Source organism: Ascaphus truei, unplaced genomic scaffold (genome assembly GCF_040206685.1).
Source record: "Ascaphus truei isolate aAscTru1 unplaced genomic scaffold, aAscTru1.hap1 HAP1_SCAFFOLD_97, whole genome shotgun sequence".
Taxonomy (NCBI): Eukaryota; Metazoa; Chordata; class Amphibia; order Anura; family Ascaphidae; genus Ascaphus; species Ascaphus truei.
Window position 1 is genome coordinate 374,648 of NW_027457309.1, and position 26,290 is coordinate 400,937.

The 26,290-nt window shown below is 43.7% G+C and overlaps 1 long non-coding RNA gene across 1 annotated transcript in view; it reads right to left on the reverse strand.

Annotated features, from left to right (window-relative positions):
• Positions 1-25,668, reverse strand: part of LOC142486595 (uncharacterized) — a 30,076-nt gene extending 4,408 nt beyond the window's left edge. Inside the window, exons 1-3 of the long non-coding RNA XR_012799050.1 lie at positions 25,493-25,668; positions 7,513-7,563; positions 6,927-7,040 (exon numbers count right to left, since the gene is read on the reverse strand). This is a non-coding gene — a long non-coding RNA (uncharacterized LOC142486595). The remainder of the gene's footprint in view (positions 1-6,926; positions 7,041-7,512; positions 7,564-25,492) is intronic.
• Between the last annotated feature and the right edge of the window lie 622 nt (positions 25,669-26,290).

The following is a 26,290-nucleotide window of genomic DNA, read 5'->3' on the forward strand; positions in this document are numbered from 1 at the left end:
TATACATATATATATATATACATATATATATACATATATATACACATATATATATTTATATACATATATATATATGTAGAGGTATCAGTACCGTGTTAGCCGAGCTTCAATAATCAAAAAAATAAATAGATGATACCGTTCTGTGGCTAACGAAATGCTTTTATTTGTGCGAGCTTTCGAGATACACTGATCTCTTCTTCCGGCGATGTTACAATCACCGGAAGAAGAGATCAGTGTATCTCGAAAGCTCGCACAAATAAAAGCATTTCGTTAGCCACAGAACGGTATCATCTATTTTTTTTTTTTTTTTTTGATTATATAGATATACATACAGCTAAACCCCGTTATAACGCGGGACCACCGCGTTACTAACGGGGTCGCGGGAAAAAAATGGCCACCGCGCTTTAGCGCATATTCATCCCGCGGGACAGGAGATGGGAGCGGGCATGTCCCTCCGCTCCCCGCTTCCCCCTGTCACCGCGGGACAGCCCGCGGGGCAGGAGATGGGAGCGGGGATGTCCCTCCTGTCCCCGCTTCCCCCTGTCACCGCGGGACAGGCCGCGGGGCAGGAGATGGGAGCGGGGATGTCCCTCCTGTCCCCGCTTCCCCCTGTCACCGCGGGACAGGCCGCGGGGCAGGAGATGGGAGCGGGGATGTCCCTCCTATCCCCGCTTCCCCCTGTCACCGCGTGACAGCCCGCGGGGCAGGAGATGGGAGCGGGGATGTCCCTCAGGTCGCCGCTTACCTCAGATCCCGCTGCCTGCATGGAGGTGGTAGCGGGGGGTTTCTTCTCCCCACCGCTGTCCCTGGCGCTCCCGCTGCCTGCGCGGGAGGAGGGGGGGAGCGGGTGGTAGTGCTGGTCGCGGCCTTTCCTCTGCTCCGACCCCACCCCCCGTCTGTGTAGAGTCACTTGAGAGAGCTTTGGAGACAGGTAAGCAGTCTCCGGAAGACCGCTAACCACCCCCCCCCCCCCGCCGCAGCACAGGGCCCTCGCGTGTGTGTAAGTGTCTGTGAGTGTGTGTGAGTGTGTGTGTAAGTAAGTGTAAGAGCCGGAGCGGGAGGTGGGAGGTTTGACAGGGAGGGGGGGCGTGGCTTGAGCGGAGGGACCCGCTACTCTCCCCCCCTTCCCTCCACGGACTGCAGGAGGGAGCTGCTACTATCCCCCCCCCTCCCTACACGGACTGCAGGAGGGAGCTGCTACTCTCCCCCCCCTCCCCGGACTGCAGGAGGGAGCTGCTACTCTCCCCCCACTCCCTCCACTGGCTGCAGGAGGGACCCGCTACTCTCCCCCCCCCCTCCCTCCACGGACTCGGGCTGGAGCACTCATACATACACACATACACATACACACACACACACACAGGCACTCACGCACTCATACACACACGCGCGCACACACATGCAGGCACTCACGCACTCACACACACACACACAGACAGGCACTCGCACTCACACACACAGACCGCTAACCCCCCCCCCCCCCCCGCCGCAGTACAGGGCCCGCCGTAGCCGCAGCGCAGGGCCCCGCCACCCCCCCAACCCCCACAGCACAATGACTTCCCACCCCCTTAACTTTGTGAAACAAAAGTCACAAGACGTTGTACAGGCAAAATACATCTGTTAAAGTGCAGTTGTCTGTTTATTTCTATATAATAATTGTGTGCAGTGTGCAGTGTGTGTGCAGTGTGTGTGCAGTGTGTCAGTGTGTGCAGTGTGAGCAATGAGGAGTGTGTGTGCAGTGTACAGTGTGTGTGCAGTGTGTGCAGTGTGTGCAGTGTGTGCAGTGTGTGCAGTGTGAGCAATGAGCAGTGTGTGTGCAGTGTGAGCAATGAGCAGTGTGTGTGCAGTGTGCAGTGTGTGTGCAGTGTGTCCAATGAGCAGTGTGTGTGCAGTGTGTGTGCAGTGTGTGTGCAGTGTCAGTGTGTGCAGTGTGAGCAATGAGCAGTGTGTGTGCAGTGTGCAGTGTGCAGTGTGTGTGCAGTGTGAGCAATGAGCAGTGTGTGTGCAATGTGCAGTGTGTGTGCAGTGTGTCCAATGAGCAGTGTGTGTGCAGTGTGCAGTGTGTGTGCAGTGTGTGTGCAGTGTGTCAGTGTGTGCAGTGTGAGCAATGAGCAGTGTGTGTGCAGTGTGTGTGCAGTGTGTGTGCAGTGTGTGTGCAGTGTGTCAGTGTGTGCAGTGTGAGCAATGACTAGTGTGTGTGCAGTGTGCAGTGTGTGTGCAGTGTGTGTGCAGTGTGTCAGTGTGAGCAATGAGCAGTGTGTGTGCAGTGTGCAGTGTGTGTGCAGTGTGGCAGTGTGAGCAATGAGCAGTGTGTGTGCAGTGAGTGTGTGCAGTGTGTGCAGTGTGCAAAAAAAATTAAATTTAGTTTAGCTGTATATATATATATATACATACATATATATATATATATATATATATACATACATACATACATATATATATATATATATATATATATATATATATATATATACATATATATATATACACATACATATACATATATATATATATACATATATATATATATATACATATATATATATATATATATATATATATATATATATATATATATATATATATATATATATATTACTGAGTTAAGTTATGGTGAGTAAAAAAAGTGACAAAAACCCTCCACAGGAAAGCAAATATGCAAATATAATATATATACAGTTATATTTGTATATATATATATATACATATATAGATATACATGTAGAGGTATCAGTACCGTGTTAGCCGAGCTTCAATAATCAAAAAAATAAATAGATGATACCGTTCTGTGGCTAACAAAATGCTTTTATTTGTGCGAGCTTTCGAGATACACTGATCTCTTCTTCCAGCGATGTTACAATGAATGAAGCAAAAGGTAAACTAAAAAACAGTGTCTCTTGGAATGTTATCTGTGCTGTTCCTTCCCCCGGTGTGGATGTGTTTTATGGCTAGAGGTGTTAAATGGTTACTGAAAGCAAGTGAAGAAAGAGTATGTATGTGTATCAGTGTGAATAAAAATGAATGGAGAGCCCACAGTATATACAGTGCTTTACACAAAATGTATGTGGAGTGGGACTGGATATAAATGGTGTGGGTGGGTGTGGAAATGTGAGAGTTAGTAGCACAACTAAAAGTGTGTGTGGATACTTAGTGGTCCCTATTGGTGTATAGGGATGGAAAAACAATATTAATACTCCTTGTTTTTCCATCCCTATACACCAATAAATATAACTGTATATATATTATATTTGCATATTTGCTTTCCTGTGGAGGGTTTTGTCACTTTTTTACTCACCATAACTTAACTCAGTAATATATATATATATATATATATATATATATATATATATATATATATATATATATATATATATATATAAATAAAAGAAGAAAAAAAGCGCCAAATCCTAGTGCATTACTGTGCAAAAATCGATATATTTAATTCCCAAAAATCTCAATAAAAATGAACTCACAAACATAAAACAATTAAAAGCATTGTATGAGATATACTCATGCTCCTAGGACCAGGAAACGCTGCTCTGCTACTGCTCTGCTGCTGTAATCACTCCGTGACTCCACTGGATCAGAATGCTGCCTCCGTTGTTCACCGCCTGCAGGAACTGACGTATCAGGCACTCCGCGATGGTCTCTCACCGGGTACACACCACCAGATGCTCCTTGGTTCCCACCGGGGACGGTAGATGCCACGGACCAGCGGATGACGTCACGGGAGTTGTACTGGACACCGGATCGGTAGAAATTCGTAGCAGTTCAGTGGCAAGTGTGTGTGAAAGTCCACTGCACACCTTCCCTACGCGTTTCGTCAGATTAACTGACTTCTTCAGGGGATGGGCTCTGGGTATGTGGTGTAGCATAATATATACCCCCCCGAGTCCAATTAGCTTGATTAATTAGTAGGCAAACAGTGTGTGGGCAATCTGCATGACTAGCAGAACAAATTATGTGCACATATGAACACCCAATGTTGAATCTCCATTAGTAGATACTTGCCAACACACAATGATGTTAATGAAATGAATAACAGTTATACAATTAAATAATTAAAAAATTAATTAAAACAAACTTGCAGTTGATGTCCTTTTCTATTTTTTAGTTAAGCGGACTACAAGGGTATATCTAAAGATATCAAAAAGATATACTTGCCAATATACATTGACATGAATGAAGTTAGTAACAGTTATACATATCAATTATTAAAACAAACTTGCAGTTGATGTCCTTTTCTTGTTTAGTTAGACGGACTACAAGGGTATATCTAAAAGATATCTTAAATACCCCAATGAATCTATATATACACAGTTGATATTTGTACTATTTGACACTATATAAGTGTGGCTTGAGGAGGGTAGATCAATTGATGAATAAAGAAGAGCCAAACAATATCTTAACAATTGATTAACGAATACATATGGTGGGTTAATATATTGTTTGTGTCTTGTTTAGTACTATTATGGAAAAAAGAAATTTTCCAACATGGATAAAACAAATATACCATTATGAATATTTTTACTCTTGATGGTTTAGAATAACAAATTTAGATATCATAAATATGACTATGATTATTATCTGGTATCTCACAAACTGGAGATTAATGCATCTGCTAGTTTGTGTAGATTATTCCGAATGGGGCTATATAGTAGAAACAGCGTGGAAGAGAGTAACATGAAAGTCCAAACAAAATATAGCATGGAGTTAAGAAATGTTATTGGAAGTTTAGACCGGACATGTATCCTAGGTCACTTGTATAAACAGCCCTGCAGAATTGCATGGTTCAGCTTATCTCCCAACACTCCTCGATATAGTAGAGAAGGGAGGGGAAGGGGGGGGGGGGAGGGGAAGGGGGGGGGGGAGGGGAAGGGGGGGGGGGGGAGGGGAAGGGGGGGGGGGGAGGGGAAGGGAAGGGGGGGGGGGGGGGAGGGGAAGGGGGGGGGGGAGGGGAAGGGGGGGGGGGGGAGGGGAAGGGGGGGGGGGAGGGGAAGGGGGGGGGGGAGGGGAAGGGGGGGGGGGAGGGGAAGGGGGGGGGGGGGATGTGAATGGTGAGGGGGAGACCTGGGGCAGATAAGGGGAGAAAAAGAAAAAGAAAAAATAGGTATATAAATGATAAGTGGTTATATGTGAATATAAATGTGAATATCATAATCCAAATGATACTGTAATAACATCCTCTTTTAAATGTGTCTTAATACAGCACTGTGCTGTTGTGTGTGTAATTAAATAATTTTTGTGTGTACTACTATTTATCTAAACCAACACCTGAATTGTTAGGTGTTATTATAAATATTAAACACCATGAATGTGTAAAAGGATAATGACCTATGTCTGGCGATCATGAAGGGAACATGTCAAACATGTTCAACCCAGACCTCCATGATCACCAGACCTTTAATGAACACCCATCAAATGGTGACAATGGAAGGAAAAGAACAGGAGAAAAGTCCATCCCAAATTATAGATGGATATGGATTTAAATGACTGTGCTGACATCGATACAATCATTCAGGCCTTCTGGACTCAGTGTATTCAATTCGTAGATCCAGTATGTTTCTCTAAGATTAAGCAATTTATGCCTGTCTCCACTCAAAAGTGTAGAATTGATAGCCTCAACCCCCATGACTACTAATGAAGACGGATCTTTATTGTGCTTTAATTCATAGTGTCTGGATAGACTATGTGTTTTTAACCCATGGATTATATTACGTCGATGTTCCAGGAATCGTATACATAGGGCCCTTTTGGTTCTACCAATATACTGAAGCCCACAGGGGCATGTAATGGCATAAACAATGTAAGTGGACAGACATGTATATGTATATATATATGTATATGTATGTGTATATATATATGTATGTGTATGTGTATATATATATGTATATGTATGTGTATATATATGTATGTGTATATATATATGTATATGTATGTGTATATATATATGTATATGTATGTGTATGTGTATATATATATGTATATGTATATGTATATATATATATATGTATGTGTATATATATATATGTATATGTATGTGTATATATATATGTATGTGTATATATATATGTATATGTATGTGTATATATATATATGTATATATGTATATGTATATGTATATATATGTATATATATATATATATATATATATATATATATATATATATATATCTCAGTGAGTAAAGACACTGATTGACACTGAGATTGTTGTAGGGTAGCCTGGTTCAATTCCCGGTGTCGGCTCTTTGTGGCCTTGGGCAAGTCACTTTATCTCCATGTGCCTCAGGCATCAAAAACATAGATTGTAAGCTCCACGGGGCAGGGACCTGTGCCTGCAAAATGTCTCTGTAAAGCGCTGCGTATAACTAGCAGCGCTATACAAGAACATGCTATTATTATTATACAGAAGCACGCGGATGCACACAGATGTGCACAATCACAGACATACTGTACAGTCATGCACACAGATACACATACACACACATACTGTACAGAAATATATACAGACATACACAGATACACATACACACCTAAATTTTTAGGACTGTAGCAGTGAGAGATGGAGCAAACACTCTGGCAGCAGGGCTGACGTGGCAGGGGGAAGGGCCAGGAGGTTAGAAATAGACAGAGGCAGAGGCAGGGGCATGGGGTTAGTCTGCACCCGGCCAAGAGATTCTCGCCCACCCTGCCCTTTAATGTGAATACTGTTAAATATGTTGGTTGTACATGTTTCAAATAAAAAAAGGAATAAATAAATAACTAGAATTTATACTGAGTTTGTGTTAGTAACTCCCTTAACTTCTCCAACAGCTGTTGAGTTCCCCTTTGGCGCTTAACGTGTTAGAAACAAATGTCACTATTTCTCTGCATTATTTTGCAGGTTATTGGAAGAGTTGCACAGTGACAGCAATTTGTACACTCACCATCTTCACCTGAGCCGGCTCCTGGCTGAATACCGCCGGCTCCTCCTTTTCAGCCATTGTTTGCTCCTCCTGGCTGAATTGTGGCTGCAGTCTTATCCCCTCTCTGCCTCCGATCTGTATGAAGGACAATGCTTTTAGAGATATTCTGGGCCCTTCCAACTCCTCCATCGGACCCTTCCTCTCCCTGACCTTGCAGCGCACAGTATTACCTGCTATCATGCCTCTCAGCATACCATGGTAACTCATTCTGAACATACATGTGTCTTTTCTACATGTTACTCAGCTTGAATGATACACCCCTCCCCTGGTTCGGTACCCCGTTATACCCAGGCCCTGAACCCCGTTATACCCCCTCCCCAGGTCCAGTACCCCATGCTACCACCCTTCCCAGGCCAAGCACCCTATTATAAATGAGGCCCAGTACCCCGTTATACCCCCCTTCCCCAGGCCCAGTAACCCGTAATACCCCCTCCCCAGGCCAAGTACCCTGTTATACCATAACGTGCTATTCTATAAATAGTGTCCTGTACAACAGCTAAAAGTACTGTATGTGCGGCTGATTCACAGCTCAGTGATTCCCATTTACCTGAAAAGGGCTACTTCCACCTTCATGTTGAAGGGTATTCTCTGCCCATGCCTGTGATACAGAGGATAATAATGTGAGCACATGTATTCCTCACTCATAAGCATGTCCTGGTGCTGTATGGGAGGTTTGACAGTTAAACCAATTGTCCACAGCACTCAAACAGTAACAATGTTCGTAACGTAACGTTGCTTCGCAATTTTAGCAACTTTTCAGAGTAATAGACCCCTTCAAGGCCCGTTTCCACGTCACACTAAGGGATAGTGGTACTTCCCTTTAATTAATCCTATCTAAGGAACCTGAATGGTCCATTTGACTCTCCCTTGCAGTCACATATAGGGTCATATGCTAGTAGCCTTCATAAAGGTTCTATAACGCTGGTTCTATTATGCCAGAGCAGAACCTTGTTCATTTGAGGTCCGGAACCCCCTGCTTCCTGAGATACCGGCCTGTTATAGGGTGCATGTATCTCCTATGCATTTAAATGTCTTGTGTCACATGACCGTGGGATTTAAATACATAGGAGATACTGGCACCCCATAACGCGGCCTGTATCTCAGGAAGCATGGGTTCCCGGACCTCAAATCAACGCGGTTCTGCTCCGGAGACCTCCTGCTCACACGCACTAGTATTACATTTTTTATTAAAACAGCTTCATTTCCTTAGTGGCTAGCCGCTAAGGCAATGAAGGGATTCAACCTCAATAGCCTGTTTATTGAAGGCAGAGGGGGTGGATGAAGGGGGTAGTAACCCCAGGGAGGGTAATTAGGCCTGCCTGGAAGGTTGCGGGAGGAGTTAACCTGTGGAACCGCTATGGTAATGAAGGGGTTAACCAGTGCCGCTAGCAGAGATGTAGGTGTGTAGCGCACAGCATTCAAAAGAGAACAGGTCTGGCAAAAACTTTCTTTATTTGCAAGGCATAAAAAAGAGGGGCGCAACCCTTCAACGCGTTTCGTGCAAAGCACTTTGTCAAGAAGTGCCTCTACACGACATACAGCCACTTAAATACACAAAACCTATCAAATCTCGCGATATCTCGTGACGTCATCAAGCCGATACTATCCAATCAAAAGGACATTCCCCGCACATGCGCGCCGCGATCGAGCCCCGCGATAACAAAATCACCGCACACCACACCTCTCACTGTCCCTGCGTTGTGCACCAGCTGGTAAACACAACGCTGCTCAGGAGACCAGCCCTGGGTGCGGCAATTAGGAACACTAGACCCCTCGCCGCGCGCATGCGCATACGGACATTCTGAATATGCCTTATCCACTGACTGATCGGTGCATATGAGCTGTCAAGTGTAAAAGAAGCAGACTCACTTGCATCTCTGCCCCAGCAGGGCAATAACAGGTTAATACAAATACATATATGAAAAGGCGGCCTATATCCACACAGATTTACGTTTAGCTTGGCACATAATGTTATTATACATCAAAGCAATTATACATTAATGCAGTTCTTATCCCAAACCAGCCATATGATGAATCATCAAGACAATAATTCATTATCTATCTACAGACAATTCACATAAACAAGTTTTGTCATATAGACACGTTTAGTCATATGATGCCCACACAGTATATTAAGAAATCAGGTCCGTTCCCGAGGAATACTATCATTATGTGATACACATTTATTATTTTTGAAGTATTATAACAATTCTTTTCAAATAACATGAATCAACACATTTCTATCATAAAGTTCATGATTATTTTATGAAGGGGTTTATAGTCCACTCCACATTGATTCCTTCTGGGAACCTGGTTCTGAGCGTAAAGATCCAAAAGGACTCTCTACAATTCAGAGTATTAAGAACATCACCCCCTCTTTCTTGTCTTTTAATTTTTTCTAAACCTATGAACGAGAAGTTCTTTATGCTGCCCTTACTGCATTGCGTAAAATGTTTCGATACAGGGTGTTCCAGATCCCCTTTGCGAATTAATCTACAATGTTCTTGCATTCTTATTTTTAGAGCCCTCGTAGTTCTACCAACATATCTCTTCCCACAGCCACAACTGATTAGATAAACTACAAAATTTGTGTTACAATTAATATAGCTACCAATGTTGTACTTTTTATGTGGACTGTGGGAAAAGAAATGCTGCGAGGGCCTCATGAATTGACACATGTTGCAACTATTACATCTATAAGAGCCTTTCGTCAAGAACCGGTCTGGCTCACCCACTTTGGTGGAGATGACACTAGGTGAAATGAACGCGGCCAATGTCTTAGCTCGCCTGTATACACACTTCGGGCCGGACTTTGTATACTCACTTAGAATGGGATCCATTCGTAGTAGTTCCCAATGTTTATTTATGATCTCTCGAACCTGACCACTTGATCTATTGTATTGAGATATAAATAGGGGGCACACCTTGTCATTGTGGTGAGTTGTGTTCTTCCCCTTTTGCTCATTCCTCACCCTGGACCCCGAGGGGAGAGTAGTTTCTCTATCAATCTTTATTACCTCTTGGACAGTGGATTGGAGGGTCTCCCGGTCATACCCTCTTTCTATAAATTTGTTGGTCAGCACATCAGACTGGGCCTTGAAATCACTCATTGTAGAGCAATTCCTCCGTAGTCTGATGTACTGCCCTTTGGGTATTCCCTTAACCACTGTCCGCTCTCAGAAATGAATTCCTCGAATTTGTTTTTGTATACACATCTGATTGTATTTTTTGATCCATATCAATATAGAATAGAATGTCAAGGTAGCTGATGTGTTGTGAGTGATAATTTATCGTAAAGTGAATATCCAAAGTGTTATTATTAATATGGTTAAAAAATTCTAATAGTGTTTCTGTGCTCCCGTGCCAAATAAAAATTAAGTCGTCTATAAAACGTTTATAAAAAATAATATTGTGTCTAAACAGATTAGTGCTGTTATAAATGAAAGTGTTCTCCCACCACCCCATAAATAAATTGGCATAGGAGGGGGCAAAGCTTGTCCCCATTGCCGTCCCCCGAAGTTGTAAATAAAACTTGTGCTCAAAAAGAAAATAATTGTGTGTGAGAAGAAAAAGTATAGATTCCATGATAAATGTTGTCATAGGTAGAGAGCTACCTGGACATTCTATGAAGTGTCGGACAGCTGTCAGGCCCAGGTCGTGTTGTATTATCGAGTAGAGGGAGACCACATCCATAGTCACCCACAAGTATTCCTTATTCCAAGAAATATTTTGTATTTTCGTAAGTAAGTCACCTGAGTCCAGAATGTGGGACGGCAAGGTCCTAACAAAAGGCTGCAGATAGGAATTGACATATCGAGACAGACCATCTCCCAAAGATCCAATACTAGAGACAATCGGCCGACCAGGAGGGTCGACCAAAGTCTTGTGGATCTTTGGGAGATGGTGATATATCGGTATGACTGGTTGTGGATTTATTATAAAATTGGATTCATCTTTATTCAATACATGTGTTGCTGTTCCTAAATCTACTAGCTCAAGTAGTTCCCTTAAAAAAAGATCTGTAGGATCCCGTGGTAGTACAGAGTAGGATGACACATCCCCAAGTTGGCGAAAGGCTTCCCTGAAATAGTCTGTCCTACTCTGCACCACCACTGCTCCCCCTTTGTCTGCATTTTTAATTACTAACATTTCGTTCTCCTGTAGAGATTTAATGGCTGCACGCTCCTCTTTGTTTAGGTTGTCATATCCCCGATGGGGGAACGAGAACCCTTGGGCTAAAGTTCTAAGGTCCCTGATAACTAGATTCTCAAACATAGTAAGGTATGGACCTTTAATGAAGGTGGGGTAAAAAACTGATTTCTCCTTAAGTCTGGATCTCCAATCCCCAAGTATGTATGATTGTGAGTCCTCCACATAATCTCCCTGTGCTAAAAGGTCTTCCATGTCTCTAATCGCACATTGATCCTTAAAGGAATCCAGGGAGTTGAGGGCTAGGGAAGGGAGGGGTGCGGGAGTGGGCAATATTTGACAACCATCATCTTGTAATATCTCACCTGTGTCTGTCGCCGTCAGAGATCCCTCACCGTTTGGTTGATGAAAGAATTTTTTCAAAGTCATCTTGCGCACAAACTTGTGGACATCCACCGCCACACCAAAGAGGTCAATGTCCATTGTCGGCGCGTATTTTAGCCCTTTATTTAGTAAGGAGATCTCTGCAGGCGACAGCTCCAACCCTGAAATATTAATTACATTGTTAGCATCATTTAATAATTATTTTTCCTTTTGTTTGCCCTTTTTCCCCCTGTTTCTCTTCCCCCCCCTCCTTGTCCTTTTTGGTCTCTCCTGAACATCAAGTAGTTTTTTGACTGTTGGTCAGTGTGGTAAGTTTCCATTGATGTGGATGGAGTCGGATCCTCCCGGGAGGTCCGGATGGACGTCTCTCTTCCCTGAGTTGATTGGTATTAGTACGTTGTGATCCACTGGTTCTACTTTCCATGTCCATAAATGAGACAGATTGTGGGACTGATTCTACATCTGATAATTCAGAATCACCACTCTGGTAGTCAAAATTGCTTGGTTTCAGGATTGATTTACTCGGGGTTGATCTCCGCGACATATTCTTTGTTGACTCCTGTGAAAAACGATCAAAAACAGGCACAATTCTTTGCCAATTATATATTTGATTTTTTTCGTAATCAATACGATCACGGTCGTATTTATTCTGTTTCCGTATCATAATTTCTCTCTCAGCCTCCTCTGTAGTTTTGGCTAAAATTCTGTCAAAATTAGAAAACCCCTCAATGTCCTTGAATTTACGCAGTTTATCCTGTAATTCCTTAATCTGGTTATCTAATGTTGCTTTCTCCTTTATTTTGTGTTGCAGTATTTGATCCATTAGACTGAATGAACAAGTGTTCAGTGTTTCAATCCATGTTTCCTCAAATGCCTTATCTGGGAAACCAAAGGTTGGGGCCTTTTTAACCCTTAAACCCCTGGGGATTCTCCTCATTTTGAGGTAGTTCTCGGTTGCAACAATGTCCCACCAGATTCGTGTTTTATAGATAAGCAGTTTTTCTAATTTCTGGAAGTATATTCTTAGATCAGAGATGTCATTTGAATCAGTATCTACTACGGTGTCAAACACACGAAGGGCCTTCTTTTTTCTAAAAGAGTCATCTCCACAGCTGAATGTGTAAACTGATGGTAAGGGTCTCTCAATCAGATCATCAATTTCATCCATTACGCCCTGCACAGTCTAATTGTGTAAAACGATCATAAAAACGAAAAAACTGCACAGACCTGCTCTTAGTATACAGTTCAGTAAATTCCTCCTTCTCAGTAGTACTTCATAGGTTAAACACATCCATTAAGCACGAGCTACCATTCAATAGATACACAAAGTCAGAATAGAACAATGGTGCTCAAAGTGCTGTGTGTGTGCTTCTGAAGGGAGGGAGTCACTGGGTATTAAGGTATTATATATTAGTATACTCAGTCCATAATAATGGGGGTGGGGGCACCAGGAAGCCCTGAAGGTTGGGGAAGCACCCTGTAGGCCTAAACATCCATCCTTGGGGCAACTACCCCCTTCACCCAATCCCTCTACCCACAATAAATAAAAACACACAACAACCCTACTAGCCACCTCTTCTACCCCCAACAATCCCACCCCCCTCCAACACATACAGTACAGTAATGGGCAAAATTACTATTATCAAAATATGGATAATAGTGCATTTACAAATTCTAAAACCAAAAATTAGCGTCATGACGTCACGTAGCATCCGGTTGCAATGGCAACCCGGTGTCATGTCGCCACGCAGCCATGTTCACTGCATGTGGAGGGGGAATTGCAGAAGAATAACGGAGAATGTCGGAGTCACCTCCACCGCACAACACCACCACCCGGAGTTTTACAAAGGCAACCCGTAGCCCGAGGTAAGTGCCCAAAACCCGGAGTCTCCAGGTCAAACCAGGAAAGGTGGCAATCCTGGCTAGTATCCATATCTGGATAATAGTTATTTTGCCCATTACTGTACTGTATGTGTTGGGGGGTGGGGGTTGTTGGGGAAGAGGAGGTGGGTAGTAGGGTTGTTGTGTTTATTTTTCTTTATTGTGGGTAGAGGGATTGGGTGAAGGGGGTAGTATCCCCAAGGATGGATGTTTAGGTCTACCGGGTGGTATCGGGAGGGGTTAACCCCTTCATTACCTTAGCAATATTAACCGCTAAGGTAATGAAGGGGTTAACTCCACCCGCAACCCCACGCAATGCCAAAACACCCACCAAGGGCCAAACACCACCTTCACCCACACCCGCTACCCACAATAAACCTGGCACTGGTAGTTAACCCCTTCATTGCCTTAGCGGTTAGCCGCTAAGGTATGAAGTTGCCTGAAAGTGCATTTTTCATGAATCTGATTCATGCCGGGGGCCTCCTCCAGTGCTGATATTAATGTGTATCAGCTCCGGAGACCCCCAGCATCAATCTGATGAGGAAAAATTCTCCCTCTCTCGCCGTCGCCTCAGAAACTTCTTGGCAGTTCCATGCCAACTTTTTAAGGCGAGAAGATTTTGTGAGTAAATCGCCATTCTAGAGACTCGACGAGCCTCGGACTACTAGAATTGCACCAGTTAGAAAACTGGCGATAAGTGGCTTATCGCCGCTCACTTGCCGATTTGTTTTTGACGGCTGAAAAAATTGGCGATTCAACCCACTTATCGACATTTACTAAATCACTGTAGGCATTTTGGGCCAATAACAGCTAATAAGCCTTGATAAGTGGGTTATGAAGGCTACTAGCATAGCCCTCATAATCTCCTATAGTCAGTAACAGCACACCTCCTGGAGGTCACATGGGAACGGGCCTTGAAGGAGTCTATTACTCAGAAGCGTTGACCCCTATTATAATCCCTGATGGCTGTTTGTGTGTCCATAGTTGTATAGTGTTTTCTCCCTGTGTTAGTCCTGTACTCCTCATTATGTTTCTGTACCATTTATTGGTGATTTGCTGTATAATACTTCTTTTCTTTGCACCTTTCTCTTCATGTTCTGGCATTTAGGTGGTGGATGTGCACTGTATTTCTGTATATCTTATGGCTTTCAGCTAACTTATAGCAGGGGTGTGCAAACTGTGGGGCGCTACATTTTCCTGGGGGGCGCGGGCGGTTGCAGAGGCCCCGCGCTCTCCCCCAAGGAATTTAAATGAAACGCCAGGGATCGCGTGAGGCCTGAGGCCTCGGTAACTCTCTTACCGGGATTCAGATGTGTTGTGTGATGCGTCGCCATGGCAACGTAACATCACATGACTCATCGCCATGGCAACGCTGCGTCAAATAACGCTCCGGGTCACGACGTGACGTCACATGACTCAGCGGCGTCATTTGACGCTGGAAAATGAGATAAGGGGGGGTGCGAGCAGTGGGGGGAACTAGCAGGCGGGGCGCAGCTCAAATAGTTTTCGCACCCTGCCTTATAGTACTGCTGCGGCAGACTTTATTCTAACAAATCACCGTTTTTTCCCTGGCTTGTTCCTGGAATGCAACGCTGTTCACCTGGAGCATGCCGCGTTCCTTTTGCTTTCCCAGCCACGGGTCATGCCCGGCTGACGCGCGGTTGTTGTGTTAATTGATAATGGTTCAGGATTTAATAGGCTGCAATGCTTCGCGTGTCCGCCAGATGGCATAAATTCATGAATTGTAATGCAGTATATATATATATATCTATATATATATATATATATACTGTATAACAACAACCCCTATAACCCCTAACATACACATACAGTACTGTATATGCACATCAATGATACTATAGGCCGGCGGGGGCGAGATGTGTTTGCAGCAGAGAGAGATCCGCTGTTCTCTCTGCGCAAACATCGGCACATTAAAAATTATTTAAAATAAATTTTTATTCATAGTGTAGATGTGCAGGGGGTCTCCGGAGCTGAACCGCATTGGTTTCAGGTCCGGAGACCCCCTGCTTCCCGAGATACAGGCCCCTTTATGCTTTACTGTGGAGGGTTTTTGTCACTTTTTTTACCCACCATAACCTATATATATATATATATATATATATATATATATATATATATATATATATATATATATATATATATATATATATATATATATATACATATACTGTATATAACAACAACCCCTGTAACCCTTAACATAATACACATACTGTATATGCACATCAATGATACTATAGGCATGAATGTATTTTTAATAATATTGTACAGTGAGCAGGGGGTTCCCTGAGCCACAAATCAACGCTCAGGGGACCCCCTGCTCCTGCACAATATTATTAAAATACAGAAATGCTGCTTCATTACCATAGCTGATTGCCGCTAAGGCAATGAAGGGGTTAACCCACCGTGCCCGCTTTATTGTGGGTAGCGGGGGTGGGTGAAGGGGGTATTTGGCCCTTGGTGTGAGTTTAGGAATTGCGGGGGGGTTGCTGGTGCACTTAACCCCTTCACGACCGTAGCAGTTAATACCGCTACGGTCATGAAGGGGTTAACCCCTCCCGCTACCCCCCCGCAAGCCCTAAACAACCACTGTTGGGGCTAATACCCCCTTCACCCACCCCCGCTACCCACAATAAAAAAAATCACACACAGCAGCCCCAAAATAAATAAATAAATAAATAAATACATGAATATAAATATATATATATATATATATATATATATATATATATATATATATATATAACAACAACCCCTGTAACCCCTAACATAATACACATACTGTATATGCACATCAATGATACTATAGGCATGAATGTATTTTTAATAATATTGTACAGTGAGCAGGGGGTTCCCTGAGCCACAAATCAAAGCTCAGGGGACCCCCTGCTCCTGCACAAGTATTAAGACAAATAGATTTATATCCAATGTCACACAGAAAGAGTATCCTATCAGAACACTTATAAATTGCCATAGCCAGTTTATGATATACTTATTAGAATGCCCATGCGGCCTACAGTATGTAGGCCGCACAAGCAGAACATTGCAAAGGAGATTAGGAGAACACATATATAATATTAAAAGGGGATTTATGTCCCACAATGTGTCACTTCATTTCAAATTGGAACATTCACAGAGCCCAGCAGGGCTCAAATGTCATGCCATAGAATGTCTCACTTTCTGCAAGAGAGGAGGAGACAAAATTAATCTGATATCCAAAAGAGAATCCTTTTGGATTTTCGAATTGAAAACTTTGAGCCCCCATGGGTTGAATATAGAATTTGATCTATCAGCATTTTTAAAATGATCAACAAGGTATATGTCGGGACAATAGAATTGTTGGTCAATAGGTATTATACATCTGATTGCTATTGCCCAGATGATCAGCCTGTTTCCTTTAAGATTGCCTTCCTTTATGAAGGTTTATATGGTGACCATATATGAGGTTCTACATAAGTCACTTATTGATTTATTTAATTTTAGCTGTTTTATTGTTTATTACTATTCATTTTTAGATATATAATTTTCTATATAAGTTATATATATAATTTATATTTTTTAATACATTATAAATTGGTTTTGGTTATTATTATTCTTTTGAGAATGCCATAAAACAAGGTGTGAGTGAGCCTAATAGTTATTCGAGTAAATTATCTCCAAGTTTCCGTCATATCAAAGTGCCTCTCCAATATCCTATGATGAATTCTAATGTATTATACAAAATCATATTGTATTACCGTTATATTTGTATCTGTTTGCTAATTATTAATGTATAATTCTGTGTAAAATCAATTGATATTTGTCTGACTCAGATGTATCTAGCCGTCTGTGGTTGGCAAATCCAAGCAATATATTTATTGGATACTGTTTGCCATGTAATTTATAATATATTGAGGTGGGTTAAATTACTCTGCCTCTCTATAGACTGGTTAACCAATGAGCCATCAATGATTAAAGTCTAGTGTATTTGTAACGCTCGGGTTCTGTTAAAAGGACGACTAGATATTTAAGTACTTCATGTACAGTATGAAATCTTTTGTTGTAAATATGAATGCATGTACCATTTAAGTATTCAAAACTCCATGAATTTCATGATTTCTAAGACTGTAACGGTATTAATGGCCGTTAACCAACAATCTATTTAAACTAATTGCTTTATTTGAAAGTTTTGGGGTATATATAGGAGCACATACCCACCTAGTACCCATCCCTGATGAAGAAACCCACAATTAGGAGTTTCGAAACACGTTGGACAATTTTGACGTAGCAAGGACACCGTAGCAGTGGACACTAGCGGTGACGTCAGCAGAGGAGCCGATCTGTGAGACTCCAGAAGTATTGGACTTCGAGCACGGAAGGCGGATCTCCTCGAGGCACTGGCATGTTGCACCTCATTGCGAGCGGTGTTGATCAGCTAAAGACCAATTATTTTATGGCGTATGTCTTAGTCACCTTTGGTGAGTAGGATTCCAATTTTTCCTATCGGCGGAGCAAAGTTTTATTAATAGTGCTCCAGCACTCAGATGTTTTACTAATTGATGTACAGTTGTACACACTTTTATCTTTCCATTTTGGATTATTAAATTGCTCAGTCTACATATCCAATGTTTATGTTTCTTGGGTCCTGCCAGAATTTTGGTGAATATTTTGTAGTCAAGATTAAGGAGGGAAATTGGTCGGTAGGAAGTCGGCTCTTCCAGGTCTTTATCTTTTTGGGGGATTAGTTTGATTACCGCTGAACCAAAACCCAGGGGGCTTTCTCTTAGTGACATTATTTGATTATATACCTCTACCAGGTGTGGTGTTATTTCTACGGTCATATGTTTAACATATTCGGCCGAGTAACCATCAGGTCCCGGTGTTTTAAGTGTTTTAAGCTGTTTAATGGCTCTAGAGACTTCTTCTGTGGTGATGGGGCTGTTTAGAATATTTTTTGAGCTCTCTGACAGCCGAGGGATCCTCAAATATCTCCAGAATCTATCCTGCTGATCTAAGTTAATATCTGGATGATTATATATGTCTGCATAGAATTTATGCAAGATATCTGATATTTTTTTGGTAAAAGTGTGCCTAGTCCCAGTCTGGTCTCTCAAGGCCACTATATGAAATGTGGAGCTATTATTTGCTACTAAGTTAGCTAGCATTTTCCCAGCTTTATTTCCGTAACGGATGAATCTTGCATTTCTATAGTTTTGATTCAGCAGTTCTCTTTCATGTAGTAATACCTCCAGCAACCTTTTTTCACCAGATACGCCTCTTTATTTTGAGGAGTTGGTGATTCTTTGAATTTAGAGTATGTTTCAGTTCATTTTTGGTTACAATAAAGATATTTTTCATTGTGTTTTCTCCTCTGGTAAGAGACGTACGATACGTCTAAGTCTCCTCTTTGAATCTTTAGCTATTTCCCAAGACAAAAAGAGGTCTCCTATATGTTCTGCGTTATTTTCTTTGAATTGTGCCCATTTATTATGGACTGCAGCTCCAAAGCTGTCCTGAGCTAACAATTTGGAGGGGAACAACCCTGTTCTCTGGACCATCGTATCAGGGTCCAACTGTATTTGGAGCCCTATGGGGGGAGTGGTCTGATATATAGCCAATATATATTGCCATGCTCAGTAGCATTCCTCTTTGACACTTATACGCAGTGTTCGACAAATCACCCAAAAATCTACTCGCCGAACCAAAAAATCTACTCGCCACCTAGTCCTGCCCCCAACCCCGCCCCTAGTCCCGCCCCCTGTCCCGCCCCCAACCCCGCTTTAAAATAAAATATATAAATAAAATACATTTAATAAATTCCTAGTCAGAACAACATTTGTTTTTGACATAAATGTATTTATTGTATTACATTATACTACATTTAGTCCTTGTTACGTGTGTGTGTGTATGTGTGTGTAAATGTCGGATCTAGAAAAAAAACCGAGATGTGAATGACAGTTTCCTGAACCCCTTAACAAGTGTCTGGACGCCCCGCTTCACAATATCTAAAGCAGCAATCCCACCTGGGATCTTACCTGATCCGCAGTCCCTCAATATCCAGGTACCCTCATTCCCGCGATGTTATACATTGGAGGGGATGTGTTCCCTACCTGTCTTCTAGGTTAGGGGGGTTCCGATGTCTTCCGTGTGAAGCTTGAGTCAGATCTGGAAGAAAGCAGTATAGGTTATTTCGGTTTAGTATAGGGCAGTTAAGATATATAGAGTAAATAAGAGATCCAGAAACAGAGTGTGAGACAGGCACAGAGAGAGGGGGCGAGAGGCAGAGAGAGGGGGCGAGAGGCAGAGAGAGGGGGCGAGAGGCAGAGAGAGGGGTCGAGAGGCAGAGAGAGGGGGCGAGAGGCAGAGAGAGGGGGCGAGAGGCAGAGAGGGGGCGAGAGGCAGAGAGGGGGCGAGAGGCAGAGAGGGGGCGAGGGGGCGAGAGGCAGAGAGGGGGCGAGAGGCAGAGAGGGGGCGAGAGGCAGAGAGAGAGGTGAGAGGCAGAGAGAGGGCGAGAGGCAGAAAGAGGGCGAGAGGCAGAGAGAGGGCGAGAGGCAGAGAGAGGGCGAGAGGCAGAGAGAGGGCAAGAGGCAGAGAGGGTGAGAGGCAGAGAGGCTGAGAGGGCGATTGGGTGGGTGGGGTGATGGGGTGATTGGGTGATGGGGTGATTGGGTGAGGGGGTGACGGGGTGATTGGGTGACAGGGTGATTGGGTGGGGGGGTGGGGTGATTGGGAGGGGGTGGTGACACTTCTGGTATCACACACACACACATTCTCCCATGCACACATACACTCTCCCATGCACACACACACACACACTCTCCCATGCACACACACACACACACACACACACACACACACACACACACACTCTCCCATGCACACACACACACACACACACACACACACACTCTCCCATGCACACACACACTCTCCCATGCACACACACACACACACACACATATACACACACTCCCATGCACACACACACATTCTCCCATGCACACACACACAGACTCTCCTATGCACACACACACACTCTCCCATGAACACACACACACATACACACACACTCTCCCATGCACACACACGCACACTCTCCCATGCACACACACACACTCTCCCATACACACACATGGGACAGGGGGAAGAAGAGGAAAGGCCGCGCGACCGAGCACCAACACCACTGCCCCGCTCACCGCCTCGCGACCATCTCCCACACTGCGTGGGCAGCCACGGGACGGTGGGGAAGCGGAGACCAAGGGGTAAGGGTGGAACACCCCCGCTACCATCTCCTGCCCCGCGCGGCGATCGGGGGGAAGCGGGAAGGGCGCAGGAAGCCAGGGTAAGCAGAGACCAAGGGGGTAAGGGGGGAACACACCCACTACACTCTCCCACGCCAATCGGGGGGAAGCGGGAAGTGGTGTGGGAAGCCGGGGTAAGCGGAGACCAATGGAGTAAGGGGGGAACAACCCCGCTACCATCTCCCGCCCCGCGCGGGTATTGGGGGGAAGTGGGAAGTGGCACGGGAAGCCGGGGTAAGCGGGGACTGGGGAGAGAAGGGGGGAACACACCCACTACCCTCTCCCGCCCCACGCAGGTATCAGGGGGAAGCAGGGAGTAAGGGGGAACACCTTGGCTTGCAGGGAAGGAGCAGAGGGGCCGCAGGATGGAGGATTAGAGAGTACTTATTCTCCAACATATCTCCGGCCAGAAAGAATGGCCGCTCGTTGGGGGCAGGCTCATATAGAGCCTGGCCGCGCGCCCACAAAGCCTGGGAGCGCGCGCCAATCAGCTGTCAGGTAGGGGGAGGTTTTTTTTTTCAGCGCAAGCAGGGGAAATTTAAAAAAACAAACACGTGTGCTGCTTGGGCCAATAGGAGCTCACCCAGATGTTAAATCCACTCGCCCCGGGCGTGCAAATGTATAGGATTGTCGAACACTGCTTATACGCATATATATATATATGTTGTGGTTATTTTGGGGGTTCAATATGAATTTATAGGGGTCCTGTATGTTTTGCATTATATATCTTAGCTTTGGATATTTTCTGGAAAAGAGGGGACGAGACCAACAGGTAATCAATGCATGACATTGAATTATGTGCACGCGAAACACAGGTATAATCCCTCTCTAATGGGTAGAGCAGTCTCCAGGGGTCTACAAGATTCATTTGTTTTTTAAGAAATGTAATGTCTGACTGGCTTTTGATCTTATACTGTGTCCTTTCAGATTTGGTTGTGGAAGATGTTAACCTATCCAATATTGGGTCTTCTACTATATTAAAATCTCCCCCTAGTAATATTTGGTGATCCATGGCTAGGGGTGCTAGGTTATCCAAGAGGGAATTCAAAAAGGTTCTGTCATGAACTGTTGGCACATATATGTTTGTCAGAGAAGTCTTAATCCTTCTTAAATTTCCTGAAATAATTATGAATCTACCCTTAAGGTCACACAGCGGATTTTCCAGTTGGAATGGGACACCCGTCCCAATGAGGATAGCGACCCCTCTCTTTTTACTATTATAGTGTGAGGAAAACACGATTGGACCGAGCCCTGTTTCAGTTTGTTATGTTCCATCTGTGTCAGGTGTGTTTCCTGTCAAATGCTATATGTCTATACCTAACCTCTTTAGACGATTAAGTATCTGTCTTCGTTTCATCGGGGAGTTAATACCACCCACGTTCCAGAAAGTTATCTTTGTAATCTTATCTGGTACAGAAGAATACCTCACGATAGGAACCTTTCTGTGGTTGATTGAGATATAGAGATGTGGACATGCAGCACCTGTGTGGTCATTCACCATTATGTGCATTCACCCTCTTTGCAATGCATCATTCCGGTTAGCGCAGCAGTTTTTATCTTTTTTATGTTACTGTATTACCTCTGTTAATCTAATATTGTTAAAATGGACATACTGTACAAATGGATGACATATTGATGACATGGACTGGGGGGGTCTCTGGAGATGGGGCTGTTGGTGGAATGCAGAATACATTTCGTCTCCATTTTGTCTCTCTTTGTCTTAACAAGTCTCTGTCTTATGCCTCATGCTGTGTTCCTGCAATCATTTCATGTGAGAAAGTATGTGTATGTATCGGTTTTGCTACCAGGACTCAAGGCCAAAGCGGCTTATGGCTCAATGCCCAGAAATGAGGGAGAAGAACGTATTCTGCAGTTATACAGACTTAGAGATAAAATGTATCCTAACAGACCTTGTTCATTGTATTAAGAATATTTTAACCCAGTTTTTACTTCTTTAATGACCTTTATTATGATTGGTTTAGAATAGGGAGGAGATATTGTATTCTACCTAGCAACTTATTTTAGACAAAGAAAAGCATATGTGTATAAAAAGGCTGCATGGGCCCTCCCCTTGCAGAGTCTCTTGTTGACACTCCTGTATGATCATTCAGTATAATACAATAAACGACTCATTATCTACGACCCGTGTTTGCTCTTATCTATGTGCATTTGCAAACAACGACACATCACTGTATGTATAGCCCTAAAGAGGCTGTCACGGGAGACCAGGATTTATAACACCTTTTAACCAGGATCATTCAATAGGCAAAACAAGGTAGTGGAATAAAATTAGGTTTATTCGGGTAAACCCGCATACACACAATGAAATACAACCTCAATTACTATAGCGGTTACTAACCGCTAAGGTGATTAAGGGGTTAGGGGCCATTAGTTTGTATTTTTTTTATTGTACTATTGCTGCCCACGGAGGACAAGGACGGTAATGAGGATGAGGACAGCCTTCACCATTGCAGGGTAAGTGCAAGTTTTATTTACTTTATGCTGGCTGATGTTTTATTTTTAAATGGACAAATGCACTAGTAATTTTGACCATTACTGTGCTGTATGTATTGGGGGTGTGTGAGGGGGGGGGAAGTATTTATTTGAATGTATTGCACCTTTTTTTTCTGCAGAGGATTGATAACCTAGGCCAGCGGAGACCACACGAGGACCCCCATACACCCACGGGGACCACCGACGACCACGGACACCCGCAGGGACAACCCGGAGGCCTCTGGACACTCGTGTGGACCACCCAAGGACACCCGTGGGGCCCCCGGTTACTCACAGGGACCACCTGGAGGCCCCTGCCGGCCTCTGGTTTCAATCATGTGCAAAAAAAAAAAGCTTTTAACAAACTATATAGCAAAATACTAGCAAATAGATTATACCCCATCTTACCGAGAATTATAAATATAGATCAAGTAGGATTTGTCGCGGGCAGACAAGCCTCAGACAACACTCGTCAGATAATCAATATCATATACCATGTCCACCTCACAGGCACCAAAGCAATACTTTTAAGCTTAGACGCAGAGAAGGCGTTCGATAGAATAGACTGGCTCTTCCTAAACCACACCATGCGCAAATTTGGCTTCAAAGACGCATACCTAGAAGGGGTCCGCAGACTCTACCAAGACCCGTCAGCAATGGTAAAACTACCAGGGGGCAGCCTCCAGAGATTTAACATTAAAAACGGCACGAGACAGGGATGCCCGCTATCCCCTCTCCTCTTTGCACTCACTATCGAACCCCTGGCGGCCACTATTCGGAACAATGTAGACATCCAAGGAGTCGCAATTGGACATAAGCACTATAAGATATCACTATTTGCGGATGATATCATCTTAACATTATCCAACCCCCAAATTTCCATCCCCAACTTCCAAAAAGATCTCCGAGACTTTGGACAAATATCAGGATACAAAATTAATAGCTATAAATCCGAAGCACTGAATTTAAACCTGCCAGAGGTGAAACTCCTTAAGCTAAATTTTAACTACAGGTGGAGTTCCTCTTGTATCATATACCTGGGAGTACAGATATCGAGGAACTACCAATCCTTGTATCAACATAACTACCCGGCCCTATTTCGGAAAATCAAACAAGACCTAGATAAATGGGAAGGATACCAAATATCATGGACCGGGAGAATGATCTCGGTTAAAATGAATATACTCCCCAGATTGTTATACTACTTCCAGACACTCCCGATCCACATCCCAGGCTCAGAATTGAAGAACGTCCAAAAACAAATCTTTCACTTTATCTGGCAGGGTAAAAAACCTAGAATCACCAGAGTGGTTCTGCTTGCCTCAAGGGGGAGAGGGGGCCTCGGAGTCCCGGATATTATTAGATACTTTCAAACCACCCAGCTGCAACAAGTAGTAGTGTGGAATGCAGACCCAGGCCAATATTGCTGGCTGGATATAGAATCGCACGCCTTCACTGCCAGCATACCTTTGGTCCCTGAGTAGGGAAGACATGCAGACTTGTAAACTCAAATTAGGCCCAATGAGACATACCTGGGAGATCTGGACAAAATGCAAATTCAAATTCAAGCTCACGACCTCTAAATCTCAACTCATCCCAATCCTCAAAAACACTAAATTCCCGCCTGGTTGTGAGCCAAGACAATTTGACCAATTCCCAGTTAAGAAAATTAGGGTAGTTGCCGACCTCCTGAGCTTTGGGCAGTTCCTGAGCTATCAAAGATAGCAAAACAAATATGAAATGGCAGGACTGAACGTATTCAAGTACCTCCAAATTCGACACTTTATTCAAACGCTATCCCCAACATTGGAATTTCCCCCTCTCACCAGCTTCGAAAGGCTGTGCAGAGAGACAGCCAACCAAAAAAGGTCTTATAACACAAATTTACGTGGAGTTGGAGAGGGCGACAGACCCCCCCACCCACGATTATATGCTGAATTGGGAAGCAGAATTGAACATAGTTATAGACCGAGAGGACTTGGAAAGTATTTGGGAATCAGCCTCGGGAACTTCCATATGTACCACAATCAAGGAAAATATTTATAAAATACTGTATCGCTGGTATCTTACTCCAGTCAGAATAAATCAAATCTACCCTCTGGCCTCCGACTTATGCTGGAGGGGCTGCGGACAAAAGAGAGACATGGCCCACATATGGTGGTCGTGTCCGGAAATCCAGAAATATTGGGAAACCATACAGTCCATAATTAAAGAGATCACAGATCTCACAGTGCCCATTGATCCGCTCCCCTACTTGTTGGCCAGGCCAATAGAGAACATTGACCGATCAACAAGAAAATTAATCTCCTTCATACTCACGGCAGCAAGGTGTGCGGTGGCCGCCTCATGGAAGAAGGTGTCTCCCCCCTCCAAGCAAACAGTTAAGAAGAGAATTCAGGAAGTAATGCTGATGGAAAAGCTATCAGCATTCCTAAAAAGGACAACGGTGTCCTTCTATAAGGTATGGGAGCCGTGGCTGACCCAAACAGCAGATTAAAAATACCCCACCCCTAACCCGCCATAGAAGAAATATAGGCTAAAACCTTAATGAGAAACTGAGGAGAACGGGACTCCTCCCTCCCTCCCCTCCTATCTCTTCTTTTTCTGCTTCTCCCCCTTCTCACTAGCCCCTTCGGCCTATGAGGACAGGTCGGGGGCGTGCTAAGACTTTTCTCCCCTATCACAAAAAAGGAAAAACTGTATTAGGCTAAGAATGCTATGTAACAATGTAATAATCAGGAGCAGAGAGATTAGGAGAGACGCCATAGTGTGACGTCACTGAGCTGCGCGCGGGCTGACGGCAGTTACTCAGAGAGGAGAGCAGAGCACAGTGTGTAGTGCTGGCCACCTCAAGCTGAGATAGAGATAGCAATAGCAAATAGAGGGGGCGGATCTCGCAGAGCAACTGCATAGAGATAGACGCCACTTCAGGGTTTGCAAATAACAAAAGTGCCATCATCCCAGAAGCCTGCTGTACCTGATTGTATCAAGCTGCGGACGGCACGTTGTCAGCTGTTTTAACACAGCCTGGTTTATGTGAGTAAGCCTTTGGCTGTTTTTATTTTTCATTGTAATAAATTTTTATCAATCTGCACCATCATCTTCTATGTTATCTCC